Below are 20,905 nucleotides of genomic sequence, written 5' to 3'. Positions count from 1 at the left end.
AATTCGTCACGATGGGCTAACTGACCTGCTTCATACTCACCTATCATCCTTCACTGGTGCCCCCGCCGGTGTACACCGATAGCGCGGATGGGGTTACCATTCCATTATCATCCATTAAAAAAAAACAACTTCGACTTCACTCCTTTGTAGTTACATGTCAATGTAACTTGAAAATTATCATCAGTCATCACCTTCGATAAATATAAATGAGGATTTTATAATTCAACTGGCGTAACAAAATATTGAATGCAAACCCGAAATGCTAATGAATGCGATTCGCAGGATTGGCTCTGCATAATCAAATGACAAGTAAATTTTTATTTATACAACTTAGAATGACAAACAAGCTGACGGCCCACCTGACGGAAAGTGGTAACCGTCGCCTATAGACATGAGCAGTACCGTGGACATAACAGAGTATACTATTTCGCCCATGATACCCCCCATGCGTTGCCATTCTTGAGGATTCAGGTATTATTCCTCTGTACCCCGTAAATTAACTGCCATATCCCACCTTTCAAACCGAAACACAGCCATGCAAACACAACTGCTTCACGGTTGAAACACGAATGGGACAGAGGTACCCAAGCAATCGACTTTTGTACAAAGTCTCCCTCTGGCTAAACCCTCCAAGTGGGAGGCTTATGATCAGCAGTGAACAGTTAAAAGGCTGATATGATGATGGAGATGAATCTTTAATAATAGATTGTGTTTAGAACATAACATAGAGAAAACAATGAAATCACATCGATTTTTATTGGATAATAAAATGGTGAAACGAAATTTTTTGATAAAAACAAGTTAGGTACTCTAATTCTACTTAATGGCGTCACGTTTGCGGAGATAGCGACTTGCCTTTGGCTGCCTTATCAAAAAAATTATCTACGAAATCAGAGATCAACTAATAAACAAATACTAAAGTATACAACAAAACATATCTTTCTTGTGTCTGTTATCGTTGATCTTCAAACGACGCATATTCATAAAGTAATATGCTGTAAATATTTTTCTATACACGACGATGGAACGGTACACGTGCCAATATCAACTGGTGGAAAGGCACGAATGGAGAACGGAATGATGAAGTCAGGCAAGTTGATCCTTTGCAGCGAATTCACAAGGAATTAACTTAATTAAACGTAGTAAAATTCGTTCTAATAGGATATATTTTATCGCTATATTGTCTTTTACCAACAATTCCTTTCCTCAACAACTTTCAACAAAACCAAAAATGTTATAAATGTGAAATAATGTCAAAATGTATGGATGTTTGTATGTTTGTTATGCTATCCCGTTTAAATTTAATATTTTTTAATTGAATTCACTTATAATCGTATTTTCTGATATTGCTCACAACTTAGGTAACATGTTTATTTCTATAACTAATAACGCAACTTTTAAAATATTTATTGTCTAGTGTTATTTAATTCATTATAATTGTTACTTCATTTTCTCGCACTGTATAACTATGTTAAAGTAAATGCTGTGAATACCTTTAATAGGCATGTGCATTAATATTGTATTGTATTTAAAGTTTGTTATATATGTTATAATGCAATATGCTGTTGGTGTTCCTTTAAATAAATAGATAAACCGCTGCATAAATTTGAGTGTAATTTGTTACACGTGTAATATATACTCCAACTCTAACCTATATAGGGGGAAAAGGGATTGTTAGTAATGGAGACTGAGAATCCCATTGCTAGCAATATACCCAACCAGGTCGAACTCCTCGCGGTTTCCCCCTGGAAACTATCATGGTTAATTCCTGATGAATTAATCATGATGGGCTAACTGGCCTGTTTTCATCTTCATCGATCACCCTTCACTGGTGCCCCGCCAGCGTATCCCATTAGCGCAGGCGGCGTTACCACTCCATTTTCATCCAATCAAAAAAAACCCTAACCTATAGGATACTTTACTGATTACTGATGTAACCAAAATCTAGAAGGACCAAAATTAAATAACTTGATCTGGTAATAAAAATAATAACCTAAATCTTTTTTTTTTTTCTACAACTTAGAATAGCAAACAAGCTAACGGCCCACCTGATGGAAAATGGTAACCGTCGCCTATAGATATGAGCAGTACCATGGACATGGACATAACAGAGTAAACTGTTTCGCCCATGATACCCCCCATGCGTTAGCACTCCTGAGGACTCAGGTGTTATTCCTCTGTACCCTGTAAATTCACTGTCATATAGCACCCTTCAAACCGAAACACAGCCATGCAAACACAACTGCTTCACGGTAGAAACACGAATAAGACAGAGGTGCCCAAGTAAACGACTTTTGTACAGTCTCCCTCTGGTTTATAATCTTATTACTATTATACCAACCGTTATTTGTCCATCTATGAGGGGACTTTTGCTAGTAATTACCACAATGTTTATTTGTTTTAATTCAAACACGAACCTTTGGAACTACAATATTTCAGTCTTTAGCATTACTCGCAGTTTTAATTGATAAACGGATTTTCGATAAGGCTTTGTACTCTTTTATGGAACCTTATCATTTCACGATAACGAATTGTATATCACAAAAAAATAAAATGAATCTACTTAATCCGTTATAAATCTACACGTGTCTATAGATAGTCTATACTCGTGTACAAATTATTATGACGTCTGTTTCTAATTTCTGACACATCTCTGATACTGTCCTAGCATTGTACATAGCAATTTTAAGATAGTTGTCGAGGCGGCAATATTTATTTTTAGCAATTAATATAGTTGTTATTAGAATTCCTTTTTATGCAACATTGAATGGCAAATAAGCTGACGACCCATCTGATGGAAAGTGGTAATCGTCATGTATAGACATGAACAGTATCATGGACATAACAGAGAGTACTGTGTCGCCCATAATACCTCTGTACCTACCATTAATGTAAATACCTAATGCATTGTCATATCTTAACCCTTCAAGCTGAAACACAGCTATGCAAATACAATTGCTTCACGGCGGAAACACGAATGGGACAGAGGTACCCAAGCTAACGACTTTTGTAGGAAATCTCCTTCGGATAAAGTAATATTATAAAAAGAGAAGATTTATTTTTTTATTTCTATTAAATAAACTGAAAAATACTAAGCCGAATTTAAAAATTGTTTCACCTTTAAAAAGCTGCATTATCAGCGAGTATTATGGTTTGTATTTTATTTAGAAAAAACCATACGAAGCCAGGCGAGTCGCTAGATAAAAAAAACAATATTGTTTCTTCCAAAAGATTGCATTAATAAATTTATTATAAAAACAAACAATTGTAATTCGACAGTTTAACGAAACTGTTTCGGACCATTGAAAACTAGTTCTAAATCAATTCTATTGTAATTTTAGTTTACATTGATCCATGGAATAACAATTTCACTGTGATATAAAACAAGTTATAGAGAAAACAAGGATTTTAGTAATAGAGTTAGTTAATAGCATTTCAGAATCAATACTACTGTTTGTTTTTAGTTCTATAGATATCGTTCATGAAGCGCATAAACATTCGTAAAGGATCCGTTTTTAAACTATTTATAATTTTATATATATATATATATATATATATATATCTGCTTATCAAAATGTTCAATGTGACATCTGTCTATACACGGTGATGTTATCATCCTGCTGATTGCTAAATATTTTAATTAAGTACTCATTAGCCATAATATTAATCACGAATAATCATTTGTCTCTAATCTACAAACTCCATTAAGTTAATCGAAAATCAATTTATAAAATAATTTAAGATTAGATCTTATCGATCCTAAAAAGAATTATCAAATGCAGAAGATTCAGAATTGGCAAAAATATCCTCTTATCAGATGTCGGTTAAATATAAAAAAAAGAAAAATAGAACTTGGTCAGTTTGTCGCCAAATGGCGTTATATTGTATAAGGCTATGTATTTATTATTTATATATTAAAAGTAAATCGATATCTTCATAAATTAATTCATATACTATTCTAACTAGACGTGCCTGATATGGGTGTTGCATACAATATTATACTTGTATTGATAAATTGATTTCCGTGATGATAGGCCTTTACCAAAATAGATGTTTACTTTGTACTTTATGTAATAAGGTGATTTGTAGACGAGACGTGTACGCGCAATTTCAGCTTGGCTAATGAAACTCATTGCATTTATTTTGTTATTGTGTCTAAATTAATTATATCATTATCGATACTAAAATAACTACATTTAATTTTCTTTTACAATTTTTTTTTATGTTCGCTGTCAGAATCCGTTTAGCGCCTTTCCAGTTGTCATGGCGAGTAGGCGAAACTGCTACATTTAAACATCTATTACGCAAGCAAGCAGCCGACGCGGCGACGCATCACTCGAGTGCCACGCGCCCGCCGCAGGGTGGGAGACACCAGACGCCACCCGGAACACCCCTAGCGACCAAGGTCACAGACCAGCCCGGCACACAAATTAACACCCTATTCCACAGTAACACTATCCAATTTGCAATGGAAACCACTCACTGTTGTGACGTAAACGAATCTCGATTGTATTCTAACAGCGCAAGACGCAAAGTCCTCTGTACACGCACGGCCGTAGTGGCGGTAGTAGTCTTGGGTAATCAATGAGTTTCAGCCTTGTATGAATTATGTATAGAATTTACGTTTTACTTTGAAAACAAGCGGCCCGCCGTTCCGACTTCCGAGGATTTGGCCGGCGCCCCTTATATTTTCTGAAAATCCACTGAACTCGTGTATCAAGATTCAGTGACATTGAAACCGATGCACGCTAATACTGCTTTTATCTTTATACAGATTAAGATCTAATTTGAGTGGCACTTATTAAGATTGCGACATTTCGAGCTAAAAGCTAAAAGTCACCGACAATGCGATCTATCAAGTATGCCGCTTCAACATTGTTATCCATCTACGATCCAACTTAAGATTACCCTAATGTAACATAGTCGGCCCGTGTTTCTGAAGCCATAGATCACATGGTGCGATCCATTATATCTATATTATGTATAGCTCTAACGTGTCTCTCTAATTTCTTATTTCTTTGTATAACGTGTAGAAATACAGGTCTCAGTAATAAATATTTACAAGCAATACATGCGGACGTCATAGTATCGGAGTTACTAAAAAACAAGTTTTGATAACGTAAACAATACAAGGAGCATACTTTTAGTTACCTCTAAGTTATGCTGATTATTTTTTTTTTTTATTAAAAATTAAGGCATAGACAAAATATTACAAGTAGTTGATTATGAATGTTTGAAAACGGAATGTACTCAAGCAACTTTTTATCATTGAGTTTTTATTATCTTTTAGAAAAAAAATCCGCAGTTTTAAAGATTACATATGAACATACAAAATATAAGTTATACAATATAATATTATTTCTGGTGTGCACCTTGGAGCAGCAAAGTGTGAACGGCTATTATTTTAAAACTAAATGTCACGTCTTTCGCACAGAGTATAAATGTCATTTTCGTTACTGATAACATAGTTATAATCTGTTTACGAATCAAATCAGACTACCATTAGTGGTTATTTAAAAACGGCCGGTCCAAATAGGACAAGTATAACGCAAAGCACAATTATGTAATCGTAGATTAAGAAATTATAAATACCAATAAGTTTTCTATAATATACACAAATATAAAAAAAAAAATTAAAAACATTAGTACCGAAATGTTGCTACCTCGAAATTATCAGTTATTTTTCAAAAATTAATTATACATTCCATCAATATAATTACATCAGCCATTTACTGCTACACTGCTGTTCATAGACGACCCCCATAAAGGGGGTTTTGCCGGTAGTTGTCACGTTTGGCAACCACAATTAGGATTTGGTGACGTTTTAAGAGGGATGCATTTTCAATATGTGACTGATTATTTAAAAACTGCTCTAATAGCGAACTGAAACAAGTTGCACATAAATGTACTACAAAAAATTTTACACCCACACAATATCTAACCTCTAAAATTTTTATTTTCTTTTTTTATATCAAAATCTAAATTTTCAGTATAACTAGACAGTTTGTTAAGAATTTTATTGCATGATTAACCTTTCAATTCTTTACCTGAGCTATTACATAATCAGCTATTCACTAACTTATTAAATCAATCGTCAATATTGAAAATTGCTCAATTGTTATTGTTTTTTTTTTAGTTCAGTTTATCCTAAATGGAAAGGCAAAGGACTCTGTCCATACAGCCATGTCATGTCTATCGTAATTATTTTTTTCAATTAAATTTTCTTCCGTTAAAATTAAAAACTGCCAGACGATGTTGCCACACTTGCCATATGAATGCCCTTAATTGTTATGTATCTAAGTGCGGTAAGGCTTCGCCATTGTATATTTGCATAAACACGAAAACATATACAGAATACGGAGCGTGGCTTAACTAACACATCCTGATGTTGTATGTCGTGAAACATTTAGATGTGTATCTCAACTGGCCCTACATGGCGTTATTGTCTTGTTAGCTTGTACTGCTGCGGAGATATTATCATACTTTCATTTCAACTCTAATGTAGAAAGGTCAGCGGCCTAGTAACGATTCCTTGGATCGCAATCAAGTATTAGTTACACGTTCAGAACCAAGGAGAATATATTCTATTGGCCACCATTTTGAAAATCATGAAAGAACATTAAACAAAAGCGATTGGAAAATCGCCAATGGACCTCTGACTCGGCTAATTTAGTGGTTACGCTCGTGTGATGGTTGTATAGGTTTTTTTTTTTGGGTGGATTGAAAGGAAATAAATTAAGTAGATGTTGGCTGACATGTAGATAGTTAGCTAAAGGAACTTTATAAAAGCCAAAACAAAAGTTAGACGATTTTTTCAAAGACAATTTTCGATGATAAAGATTTGTTCATTATATTTTATTTATACAATTTAAAATGGCAAACAAATTGACGCATGGGGTGTATCATGGACGAAACAGTATACTCTGTTATGTCCATGGTACTGCTCATGTCTATAGGCGATGGTTACCACTTTCCATCAGGTGGGCCGTCAGCTTGTTTGCCATTCTACGAGTAAGTTGCATAAAAAAAAAAACATTTCATTGGTTCCGACTCGAGCATAAAACGTTTAAAGAAATACCCATATTACCCAAGTTTTTTCTATAAATCGAACGAATTAGAAAAACTTAACGCAAAAATAGTAAAAAAAAACTTATATGGTTTTTACGCCAATATCCCTGGCGGCGTCGGCTCGTAGTGATTACAGCGAACGCTACACTATGTAATTGACTCGGTGTTTGCTTCTTAGAAACTGTTGTGCAGATCATGAACACGTCTCGAGTACGGTTAGAACACAAATTGAACGTGTTCAAGTAATTTAACTGAATTAATCACTCGCGGTCTGTTTGTGGGAGCAAACTAGATAAACGGGAGTGGCGTCGTTTACTTCCAATTGTAAGTTTTTACTTGATTACGGCGAGATCCAGGCGAGTTTGTGTGGACCTAGTAACTGCTACTAACTCTTAGGTTGTACAGATAGAGCATCGAGCCTCAAATACAGGTCAGATTTTAGTCAGCTAATTGTCAAATTAGCTAATTTTTTTATCAGTATTCTATATATTTACGCATAAAATGTATCTTGACGTATTATTTAATAAATAAAATAAGTGTTTACGCATTAAAAAGATGTAGAATTTATAAGGCAAAATAAATATAGAATTTATAAAGGAATCACTCATAACTATTTATCACGCAAAATTGTATGAAACAGTTGATCCGTTTTTCTCGAAGCATTTCTAAGGAGACACTACATACATACATACATACATACATATCTGTCACGCCTGTCTCCCATTAGGGTAGGTAGAAACAATGGAACGCCAAATGCTTCGATTCAAACAAACCTCTTTCGCTTCTTCTACATTCATCTATATAATGTAAGTAGGTACTAACTATATGGCGATAGCTTCTTACTTGTAATGAGTTAATGTCAAAATAAAAAAACTAATTCTGTTAAAATAGTATTATACGAAAACTCTTACTGATATTAAAAATGCGAGATTATTTTTGTTGGTACCTTATAACCTTATCGACTTATCCAATCACTATGAAATTTGGCATGCATATACTATATGGAATGGAGAAGGATACAGACTAGCTTTTGTCGTAGTCAGTAAACATTACCCAATTCAAGAGGACGAAGTCGCGGGTAAAAGCTAGTTATGAAGGAAAATACTGATTGATAAGGCAGTGGCTGCGTGTGATGATAATTTCCAGCAGCTCGACTATCTCCTTTATTGTTTGAAAAAAAAATACAAATAGCTCCCGATAATATATTTTTAATTTAGTTCAATTCCTAAATTTAGCTTTACAATGGGCATTAATAAATTAGTCAGAATATTTATAATTTCTACTTAAACTAGTGATCTACCCCGGCTTCGTACGGGTAGATAGAGACCAATAAATTAGTTTTAATAGGTCTATTTTTATATTTTGCGTTACATTATTGTAATTTTAGTGGGAATCTCTATATTTTTTCTTTTTAAAAATAATTTATAGTCTATGTTACTAGATGATAATGTAGCATTCTATAGGTGATTTTTTTTTAAATAGGTTGAGTAGTTTTTTATTTATCCATTACAAACAAAGACACAAAAAAAAAAACAATTTTTACTTGTTTACAATAATTTACTATTTGAAATCACTGATTTTGATTCATAAACTAAATTACTGAATTGATTTTGATAAAATTTCTATGTTAACAATCTGAAAGGATATACCTTTCAAATAAATGAAGAATTTTCCAAATCGGTTTATAAAATAAACTTATAAACTCCTCCTATTTGAAGTCGGTTAAAAATAATAATAAAGAATGTACTTCTACACGCTCTAATACCATACTTTGATACTTTGATTGTTGTAGACAACCCTGACTGCTAGACCTACGGACTGCTTGTTGACTGCTACATACATCAACTGTGTATAAATTATACAAGTACAAGCCAATGTCGCAAAGTGAACGTCGCGACTGACTTCGGCCGCGCCTGCCAACTCCACCAATAGGAGAGAGGTACCTTTGCGATAAAGGTGTATGTACTTGACGTACTGTCTTGGAACGCATTAGGAAAACGTTTGTTATAGCGATTAGGCGGTTAGAAACACGTACCGGCTTCACATTTCTTTTGTTTTTTTTATACAATAAGTTGTATAAAAAAAAAAATTCTAAGGAATAGCAAACAAGCTGACGGCCCACCTGATGGAAAGTGGTAACCGTCGCCTATAGACATGAGCAGTACCATGAACATAACAGAGTATACTGTTTCGCCCATGATAGCCCCCATGCGTTGCCATTGCTGAGGACTCAGGTGTTATTCCTCTGTACCCAGTAAATTCACGCCATATCCCACCCTTCAAACCGAAACACAGCCATGCAAACACAACTGCTTTACGGCACGAATACCCATTTCAATTGACTTCAAGGAGGTTAGCAATTCGTCAGTATTTTTCTTTTATGTTTGTTACCTTATAACTCCGTTAGTTCTAAACTGATTTGGAAAATTCTTTTTTTCTATCTGAAAGGATATACTTACAAATCGGTCCCATAAAAAAAATACCAGAATCGGTTTAGTTATTAAACCAAAATAACTGTTTTTTTTTTCCATTTGAAGTCAGTTTTTTTTTTTTTGTGGGACACAATCTTTAATTATACTTCTTGAGAGCTTTTTTTTATAACACAGGGGGTAAACGAGCATAAGGCTTGCCTGATGGTATGTGACTATCGCCGCCTATGAGCAGCCGCAACTCCAGAGACAGGCATACCCGTGGCCTGCCGGCCTTTTAAATAGAAATATGCTCTTTTCTTCAAGGTTAGAATGTTTGATTATTTGTCATTAAATAAGTTAATGTTATTCAATGAATTTATCAAATAAACTATGATACGTTAAAAGCCGAAAAAATATAATCTTCTATAATGTTCTTTTTTCTACTTAGTTAGTCTAATCATTAACCAATCAGCCATTTTTTGTTAATACATAGAAGAACTGTTAGTAAATCCCTTGTACCAATTGACCCTGCATTTTTTTAAGTTGCTTTATCTAATATGCGCCGATCCGCTAATACAACGTCTAATAAAGCCGAGAGCAATAGAAATTAGTTGCAAATTAGCAAGCCAAAGTAACAGAGTACTATCCGTCTCCTATAACTAAATATATCGTATTATATACTCGTTATTATCATTTTAAAATCGATCCGTATGTGTTTGAAATTGAGAGAAAACTCGTTCTAAAGTAATAAGACATAAAAAATATACCTACAGCATTATGCCATACATAATTAAGCAGCCGAACTTAATAATCTAGTCAAGGTACGCACTTCACTACATCAGTGTCCTCTATGATATTCCCACGGAGACAACACGAACAAAATTAAAAATAACACCCTGTTTAGTATGCGGGCGGCATTCCGATTGCAAATCGTGTGCGAAATTGTGATTACGTGCGTTGTTGTGTATTAACCGCCTCATTTTAAATACCATTCGTGTTTACGTGCACCGTGAAAGTGAATGGGCCCATCTCATTTTGGTCGGATAGCTTTCGCGTCCCTGTTTAAGGCGACCGGTTTCAAACGCTACTCGCGCTGTGACTGTTGGCAGCCAGGCGCTTTAGTAGTCAGTCAGAGAGGCTGCTGGGTAACACGCAGGTATGAAGCTATCGTATGTAAATACCTAGTGAAAACAAGTGAGCCGCGAATGCTGTAAGGGCGAAAGGCTTTCAGTTAGTTAAAAATCGCGTGAGACGTGTTTTCCCGAAGTAGTCTAATGCTGTTGGCCGCAGATGACCTTTACGGCTTCGCCGAGCGCGTGCAGGGGCGAGCGCTGAGGGCACTCCGAACAAGCGGAGAAAGGTCTTATGGAGCAACTATCGACTAATATACGAAATTTGATTTTAAGTAGAGATTCATTGAATTTAAATTCAAAAATGTAATTACCGAATGTAGGTATGTAAACGCATCATATCAAAACAGTTGCAGCTATTTGGCTAATTATTTGTTTTGTTATTTGTAATTGTAAGGACAAAGCATGTATGTAAAAAAATGTTTGAAAAGTCATACGGGAAAGTAACAAAATTTTTATATCCGTGCGAAGCCGGGGCTGGCAGGTAGTTAACTATACATATTAGACCTATAGCTTTATACATGGAGAAGTGTTAAAAACAACTTTGACGATGGCTCTCCACCATTATTTTGCAATCAGCAAGTTGAAGTATACATTAACTTGGCGGGGCGTCCATCGGCGTCGGCTATAGAATGTAGTTCGTCGCAAGCGGGAGCAAGCGGCGATTAACACAAGCACTTTTCAACCAACTTTGAAAAGGAGGTTCTCAATTTGATTGTAGGTTTTTTTTAATTTGTGCCTCATAACTCCGTCAGTTCTAAACCGATGTGGAAACATGTTTTTTTTTTTAAATGAGTTTAGTACTTTAATTTTTAAATCCAAATAACTAGTTTTGTCACAATTAAAGCCGATTTATTTATTTTTTTGTGAGACACAGTCTTTAATAATTATCCCATTATATAATAAATATAAAAGTTTGTAATAATGCATAGATCAATGTTTGTTACTCTTTCACGCAAAAACTACTGAATGGATTTGAATGAAATATGATATACGAGTAGCTTATATCCTAATTTAGCACATATGATATTCTACATGTGGGTGGAACCACGAGATAGTTATAAATAAATAAATACTGGTAAATATGGAAATCACAAAAAAATGTTTACAACTGTTATGGTGTATTCGATGGTATTTTCGAATACGTTTTATTTAAGAGCGCTTATTTAAAAGAACCTTTAAATCGTAATTTATTTATAATTATTATTTCTAAAAGTTACATCCAGAATTAACTCCAAAAAATCTCTGCAATTGGTACACTTATGAAACACGTGTGTTAAACTATTAATTAACACAGCCAATGTTTATTTGGGTGTATGTCTAACACTTTTAATTTTACTTATATTCGCATCACGTTCTCTATTTAATCGTTTAGTAAGAGGCTTTATTCATGAGTCATTTAAATCTGTTTTTTTTTTTATGCAATTTAGAATTGTAAAAAGACTAACTGCCCATCTGATGGATAGTGTTAACGGTCCTGATTGTGCTAATGTATTGAAAGGTACAGCCAAATTTTTTTTTTTTTTATACTACTTAGAATGGCAAACACGTCAGCTTGTGTCGGCAGCAGCCCACCTGATGGAAAGTGGTAACTGTCGCCTATAGACATGAGCAGTACCATGGACATAACAGAGTATACTGTTTCGCCCATGTTACCCCCCATGCGTTGCTATTCCTGAGGATTCAGGTGTTATTCCTCTGTACCCAGTAAATTCACGCCATATCCCACCCTTCAAACCGAAACACAGCCATGTAAACACAGCTGCTTCACGGTTGAAACACGAATGGGACAGAGGTACCCAAGCAATCGACTTTTGTACAAAGTCTCCCTCTGGTAAGTAATATATTATTATTATTATTATTTTTTGCGTAATAAAATGAAGTTCGAACAAACGCTGCTTTTTTCTCGCTTTTCTCGAAGCATTTGTATGTAGATACTCTATCTATATTATATAATCTTAGCTGTAAATGTATCCAGTCAAAGCTCCGGTTTGGTATATTTATAAATAATTATATTTAATTATGAATCGTTCACCGCTTATCGCATATACCACACGCTTTATCCGGCTGCTGGTAAATTAAAGTTATAATTGACCGTAGCACTAATTAGCTGAATAAGATTTTAATTATTCGTACTATTAACATTTAGTTAACGAGATAATGCGTTGCAAGAGTCAAATACATAATCGCTGTTTTGTGAACATAACGATCTCACTATTATTAAAACATTCTTTGCCGGCAAATGTAAATATTTTAGGCATTTCTCTACGTTTACCTAACAGTGTAAAATACGGGGGGAAAGGGATTGTTAGTGATGGAGACTGAGAATCCCATTGCTAGCAATATACTCAACCAGGTCGACCTCCTCGCGGTACCCCCTGGAAACTATCATGGTTAATTCCTGATGAATTCATCATGATGTGCTAACTGGCCTGTTTTCATTCTCATCTATCACCCTGCACTGGTGCTCCGCCAGCGTATCTTGTTAGCGCAGGCGGGGTTATCATTACATTTTCATCCGACAAAAAAAAAACTGTAAAATATAATATGTATCGTACATATACTCATGTGTCGTTTAATTGGATAAAAAACGTAAAACGCCCGCGGGCGCCATATTAAAACGTATTTTTGCTACAAAACGAGTCGGAAAAAGAACAAAGGGGAATGCGTATAGATGGTGTGTTAATATACAAAAAATATTATAGGTTATGTTAACAATTGAGAACAAGATACTAAAACCTCTCTTGTTAAAAATGAATAGTTTTCTACAATTGTAACTTTTTTTATACTACTTAGAATGGCAAACAAAGTGACGGCCCACCTGATGGAAAGTGGTAACCGTCGCCTATAAACATGAGCAGTACCATGGACATAACAGAGTATACTGTTTCGCCCATGATATTCCCCATGCGTTGCCATTCCTGAGGAGTCAGGTGTTATTCCTCTGTACCCAGTAAATTCACGCCATATCCCACCCTTCAAACCGAAACACAGCTATGCAAACACAACTGCTTCACGGTTGAAACACGAATGGGACAGAGGTACCCAAGCAATCGACTTTTGTACAGTCTCCCTCTGGTAACTTAAACAGATGCGTCTATACCTTACTTGTAGTAATACACATACATATAATACAAATATATTTAAAATATCTATAAAGAACCTCATCGAAAGAACATCGTCATAAGCTGATGAAATAAACTACCTTTTTTTTTAAATTGCCATAGATAAGTAAAAATAGAGTAGATATTACATGGCAAATATTTTCATCATAATAAAGAAACAATTTTTTTTTATGTTTTGTTAATAAATACCTATACTATCAGAAAATATTTGCGTGCGCAGAAATAGAAATAATCTTTATCTAAACAGACTTATCTGTGATACCTACAGTAAATAATCTTTTTGATAGCAAAATAACTGATTCTAAAATTACCAGAAATAAAAAAAAAAAAGAAAGATATTAATGTAGGAATAAAAATATTTATTTATTTATTATAAATGTAAAATTTTGAAAAACGAACATTCAATTCGTTACTCAATTACTATAATACATAGAGCATATCTTTTTTTTTTTAATGGGTGAAAATAGAATGGTATCTCCGCCAGCGTCAATGATTGGTGAGGATGAAGTCAGGTCATTTAGCCCATCGTAAAGAATTCATTACTATAGATTCCAGGTTTTCCTAGCTATAGTATTGCAGGCGTTCATAGGCTACGGTAACCGCTTACCATCAGGTGGGCCGTATGCTTGTTTGCCACCTCAGTGATATAAAAAAATATATGGAGCAGTTAGAATCCATTGTTTTTAGTTTGATTGATTGATTGTTAGTCAATCCCTTTCCCCGTCACAGACCTTGTCACAGAATACACAGGATTATTCCTGGCATAGAGGAAGCCCTTCCTTTGCTGTGGGTGTCGTAAGCGGCGACTAAAGCAGCTTATGGTGGAGAGATAGGCAGCAACGTCCCTCTTAAAACATTACCAAAAGCTAAATTGCGATTGTCAATCCGATTGCCAAGCGTAGCAACTACTAGTAACACCAGTCCCCCATAAGGGGGAGGCTATGTTTAGCAGTGGACAGTTCATGGTTGATACAACAATATCTAATATATATATATATATATATATATATATATATATATATATATATATATATATATATATATGACTATACACATATGTGACTTTGGTACGTCAAAATGTATATAAATACAATATTTTGACGTACCAAAGTCACATATGTGACTAATAACTGTAATAAAACCGTAGGTACGAAGCGACGCGTGAAAAATCATCAAATGGGGAATTCGTGTTTTTAGGGGAAAATAATAAACATCTTTTCATCGTTACAACGATAAATAAGGTTTGTCAAAATATATATAAACGATTACGGAAAATGAAAAAAAAAATAAATAAAAAAAAGAGAAAATATAAAAGAAATAAAAAATAAGCCTGTAACAAAATCTTCTGATTCGTTTCTACACCTTCCTATAGATTTCCCGACGACTGAACTTAAACTATAATAGTTATTTATAATATTTATTTATATGTATACATGTGTATGATATATATATATATATATATATATATATATATATATATATATATATATATAATAAGTGTTGTAATGTTTAAATTTGCCGCCTTCTATTTTGTTCTGACGTTTAACATAGATTGATACTTGTTCAAGACTTTTGACATATTCTATTTAATCTGTGTTGTTCTCTCTTTAAAATAAAATGTTCTCCTGCGGTTTCGACACAAGGGATCCTAGTACGATGTCTTGGGAACAAATGTATAATTGTTACATGTCTTTTTGATTACAATAAATATTATTATTATTTATATCAGGAAACAAGTTTTATTACAAACAAAGACCCATAGATTATAGTCTAACATATATATATAAGAACTAACGTACCTGTTACTTCGTAAACGTGAATTTCAGATGTAGGAAACCCGATTAAAAAAAAAACTGGACGACGTATCAAGTTGAGGCATACACTAGATTTTTAATTAGACCTTCAGAATTGTATCTGTGTAAACTGCATACAATTTGATGCAATAGTTTTTGCGTCATGCCGAAATAAACATACACTCTTATTAAGACCATATTATTTCATATTAATTTTCCAAAAACACCTGCCATGTACAGATACTGTCTAGTTACCATTTTATTATATTAATAAGATATATAAAAAGCTATAACGCCGTGAAACGAGAAGATGGTAAGATACGAGTATACACAAACCATGACGAAAATATACAACATGGAATGGCCAACAAGCTGACGGCCCATCTGATGAAAAGTGGTGACCGTCGCTTGTAGAAATGAAATGCATTGTGGAAATCATTCTGACGCTCGTAGATAGATAGATAGATACTCTTTATTGTTTCCTCCAAAAGATTACAATAGTAAACTTATTATAAATAGATAAAAACAATTACAAGAAATGTTCACACTGAGAAAATAATTCGATCTCTTCCAGGCAACTTTTGGATGAAAAGGAGTATAAACAGCGTTTAAGTAGCAACTCTTATGCGTTCTTATTCCCGACAACGAAGGTTTTATATCTTCATTTCCAGTAATTTCACTGTCACTAGTATCCCACTTAATCTTAACAACTTAAACTTAGTAACACACTATATCTTCCAACTGAAATACAGTCATACAAGCTTGAAATCACAAATACGTATGTACGAATATTTCAAGGCCAGTCCCTGTGAAAAACAACGCAAATCAATAAGAATTGTCAATGAATATACTAAGCAAATTCTAGGAAACCGATGTCAATGACTATGAATAAAGAGGAGACACGTGTAACGTATCCAAGACTCAAGTTCAATGATCCACCCCTTGTCACCGTCCAATGGTTCCCCCCACCACGGCGCAGCGACTGCGCACGCGCCGCCAACAGATCGCGACCACGGAATCAGCACGAGAAGCCGCAGTTTTTTATCCCACTCTATAGATTCCACGAATCGCGTGAACTATTGCGAGAAAATGTCAAGTTTCATGATTTATGACGAGCAAATTACAAATTAGTTTTTGTCCGCGACGCCGTCCGCTTGACCGGGAAACAGCATTGCCAGATTGGGTATTTTTTTCGCAATTTTGAGTAAAAAGTGTTCTGCTCGCGAAATTTTAGAGAAAGAAAATTCTTGGATAAAAGTTAAATGGGCTTGGAGAAAAAGAAATAAATATATGGGTATATAATAAAGGAAAATACGATAATGAAGATACATACTAGGGATAAGGAGAGGGGAAACATAGAAAGTAGTGAAAAATGACACAAGTTGTGACTGGGTAAATGTCTCGGAAATCGTATCGATTTGAAGAAAAAATATATAACGTTTAGGTAAAACAAAATTGGTGCCTGGCAACCCTCCTGGGAAACATTGTTTGACCGAGAAAAATAGCCTTTGTCTATGCGTAGTAGTTAATATTTCTACACAATTACCCAAAACAAAAGTGTAATGTTTTCCAGGGATACGTAAGTTTTTTTATTCCTCTATAACTTCTAAACAACACGAATAGATTTGGATGTATAGGCTATCGTCAGATCGTTACATCATTCTGAGTGATACTGGCTATATAATTTTATTATTATAATTACCTGAGCAAAATGTACTTGTAATACATTTTTTTAAGGAAAACATTTTATATATAATGTCGCCGTTAGCCATTACAAGTAACATAAAAAAAAATAACATAGATATATATAGAATAGAATTACCTCACCTTGATCCCATGTCATGTAATCTCTCATGTCTACAGTACATAGCGCAATGAAATACTCCCTTTATGCCTTTATAACTCGTTTCAGCAGCATGAACTCTGTGACATTTCTACAACCCTAGTAGGTAGCGAGTTTAAATCCCTTATGTATTCTCCGTTCATGCTACCTACGATTTATATAAATGTGCTTGCTACGTCGACATAATACAATATATTTTTAGTTTAATTCATGAAAAAAAAAGTGCAATTTATTATTGTAAATAATATACATAATGTTTCGACATGTATTCTACGTTCGATTAAGGAATCTTGAAAAAATTAACACTGTAATTCTGCAGTACCACGAACGATTATTTTTTTGGACGATTTAGATAAGTGATCATTTATTGTAATTATTTGTATTTAATAAGTTTATTAATGTAATATTTTGGGGGAAACAATAAAGAGTACCTGTCTATTTATAAGCAGTAGCCTAAATTAATATATACCTATAAAAATCTAGATGTGACCAATTTGTGAAGCCAATAGACTTCTTTCCTTTATTGTTGTCTGGACCTTCTAGTGTCCATCAGTAATGCCGTCACTTCTATTCTTACTTCTTACTCGCCATTTGTAAGTAGTAAATAAAATAAACTTCTTCGATTTAACAAAAATATAACGTAACAAAAATCTAACAATTTCTGAATTACAAGATCACTTTTGGTAGATACTTTTAAATTTAAATGTATTCGCGTTGAATAAATGAGACATTCGTGTCTGTAAACGGTCAGGTCAATCTCTACCTCGTGTTTGAATCTCATTTTAAAAAGATGATAACTATGTATCACAACATCATTGCTATTCGGCTTCGCTCATATCAGCCATGCTCTAAATTCTTTTGTACACTTTAATAACTTCAATTAAAGTGTTTAAAACATTTCAGAGGATAAGAGCGACGCACTTGCGAAATAAACTGCCAAAAATATAGTTGGACAATATTGATGACATTTTAAAAGACTTGTTTACCATATTTCTATAATATATTTTCCAATTTTTATATTCCAATATTGGGCTCGACTTTGAGGCGCTATTTCTCTATATTCACGTAATTACTGTTTGTGGACTTACTTATAAACATTATAATAGAAGGTAAGATAGAAGGAAGAAGGGGGAGAGGGAGACCGAGACATAGTTACATCAGGCAGATCAAGGAAGGAGTTGGTGTCGTGTCGTATCAAGAGGTGAAGAGACTCGCTGAAAATCGTAGTGAGTGGCAAGAGCTCCACCGACATGAGCGCAGCTCTTAAATAGATAGATAGACTGTTTGTGGACTATCTCTATATGTGCACTATAAGCGAAATTAATAACTATGAATTAAATCTATTAGAAATTCAGGTCATATTGGTCCTTAGAAAAAAATTTGTTGTGATATCAGATTGAAATTTTAATTGTAGATAAATGGTACCGCAGAATTGGCACGGTTATTTATTCTCACAAACTACAACAAACAATTATCTTGTTCGCAATCTTAAATTAACTGAAAACTGTTTAATTTTTAAAACTTAAAGATTTTTGTTTTATCAAAACTCTTAAAATATATATTCCTGACCCTGAATGTAGTTCTTACAGTGTATCTATGTTCATTTTATGATAATCAATACACACATATTATGATATAATGGGTATTGTAACATGCAAACGGGCAAATGATAAAATAGGTATTGCCTTAAAAATATATAAAACCGTATATAGTAACGAGTTGACAACAGACACTAGATATGTTCGTAGAAGTCGACCAAATCATAAAGTAAACTTAAGTTTATGTGTACTAACAGCTAAGCCTATACGGATTATGGTACATAGCTTACTGATGTCGCCACTGCTAAATCAGTTTACTGGGTAAAATTCAGTTTTAGCATTATATAGGCAATCTCATTAATATTCTTTTTATATGGGCAATCAAGCATACAGGATTAAATAGGTAAGCGAGGCAACTACTAGCAAAACTCCTCTTATGGGGAAGGCTTATGTCCAGCACTGGACAGTAAACGGCTGAAGTAATAATAATAAAAATAAAGGTAATCAACAATCAAATATATAAGATGCGTCATGAAATAGGAACCGAAATTACTATCAAACATAATCAGCGTGTCTACCATGAAATGAAATTCCGAAATTTCGGACTCAATTTCATGTTTTTGTTTATACCAAAATCGGACCAATAAATGGAGTTTAACATTTCGTTCGTCATACACCCTTTCATAAAAGTCCAAAGGAACAATATTTTAACATTTTCAATATTTCCAAGCGGCATGTATTATGTAATTTTAACATCAAATTTCTGTTTCGTTTGGTTTCGACAATTCGGAAAACATTTCATAGGCCCTCAGGTTGCCAATACATATTTCAAGATTTTAATTTACAGTACCCAGAAATTAAATATTTTTTATCTATGTAATAAATGTATAAAATTTAACAATAAAAACGAGAATTTTTTTTTTATATATAATTACGCCAGAGACACTATTTCCCACCAGATTGTAACTACATAATTGCCATAGTATATACACGCCTGTTACCACGCCTGCAAAACCAGTGAGTTCACTCATGGATTTACAATTCTTGTCAATGGATTTTGAATCACAATATCCGATAATTTCATAATCACAACTCACCCTTTAAAAGAAAAGAATACGATCAAGAATCAATACCTGAGTCAGGAGATCAAAATCATTTATTCATATAAGATATTTTTTGGTCATTTATACATCCTATCAATCTTTTCAACTCCGCCGTCCATTTCAGGTGGAATATTGAATTTTTTTATAAAACTTAGAATGGCAAACAAGCTGACGGCCCACCTGATGGAAAGTGGCAACCGTCGCCTATAGACATGAGCGGTACCATGGACATAACAGAGTATACTGTTTCGCCCATGATACCTCCCATGCGTTGCCATTCCTGAGGACTCAGGTGTTATGTAATGAATTAATAATAACTTTATTTGCTTAAATACATGTTATTGGAAGTATTTAATGAAGAAAACAGTATTTCTATTTTCAAACGTGTAGTGTGCAAATATTTAATTTGAAATTTGCCCTTAAAATTTTACATTAACATAGTCTTCAAGTAAGTAAAAACATTTCTCAGAAAGCCAATTGTATAGTTTGTCATTAAATTTACTACGTGTCAAATCTCTGTATTCTGTTGGTAATTTAATATATATTTTAAATGCCATATAAGTAACAGTTATCGTTGTATAAAGGCAATCTATGTCGAGGTACTGTAAGTGCTTTCTGTGCGACCTTTCTCCTTCATAAACATTTTTCATCTTTCTCAAAATTGGTTAAGTGTTTTCTAACAAATTTACACATTTTAAATATATACAACAATAGTAATATTGGTTATTTATGTTTAACAAAAATAGGACTACAAGAATCTTTCCTTTTAAGATTAAATATTGATCGAGTGCATTTCTTTTGAGCTATGAATGCCCTTTTGGCATCTGTTTACTTTCCCCATACTATTAATCCGTATATTAGAATTGACACATGGCTGTGATAAACCATAGTTGC

At 33.9% G+C, this 20,905-nt stretch overlaps 1 protein-coding gene across 1 annotated transcript in view; it reads right to left on the bottom strand.

Moving 5' to 3' along the window:
- Window positions 1–20,905, bottom strand: part of LOC113515939 (ski oncogene) — an 86,076-nt gene that overhangs the window by 14,310 nt on the left and 50,861 nt on the right. The window lies entirely within an intron of this gene.

Source organism: Galleria mellonella, unplaced genomic scaffold (genome assembly GCF_026898425.1).
Source record: "Galleria mellonella isolate WM207_F2 unplaced genomic scaffold, CSIRO_AGI_GalMel_v1 utg56, whole genome shotgun sequence".
NCBI lineage: Eukaryota > Metazoa > Arthropoda > Insecta > Lepidoptera > Pyralidae > Galleria > Galleria mellonella.
This window is presented reverse-complemented; position numbering and strand designations above follow the sequence as displayed.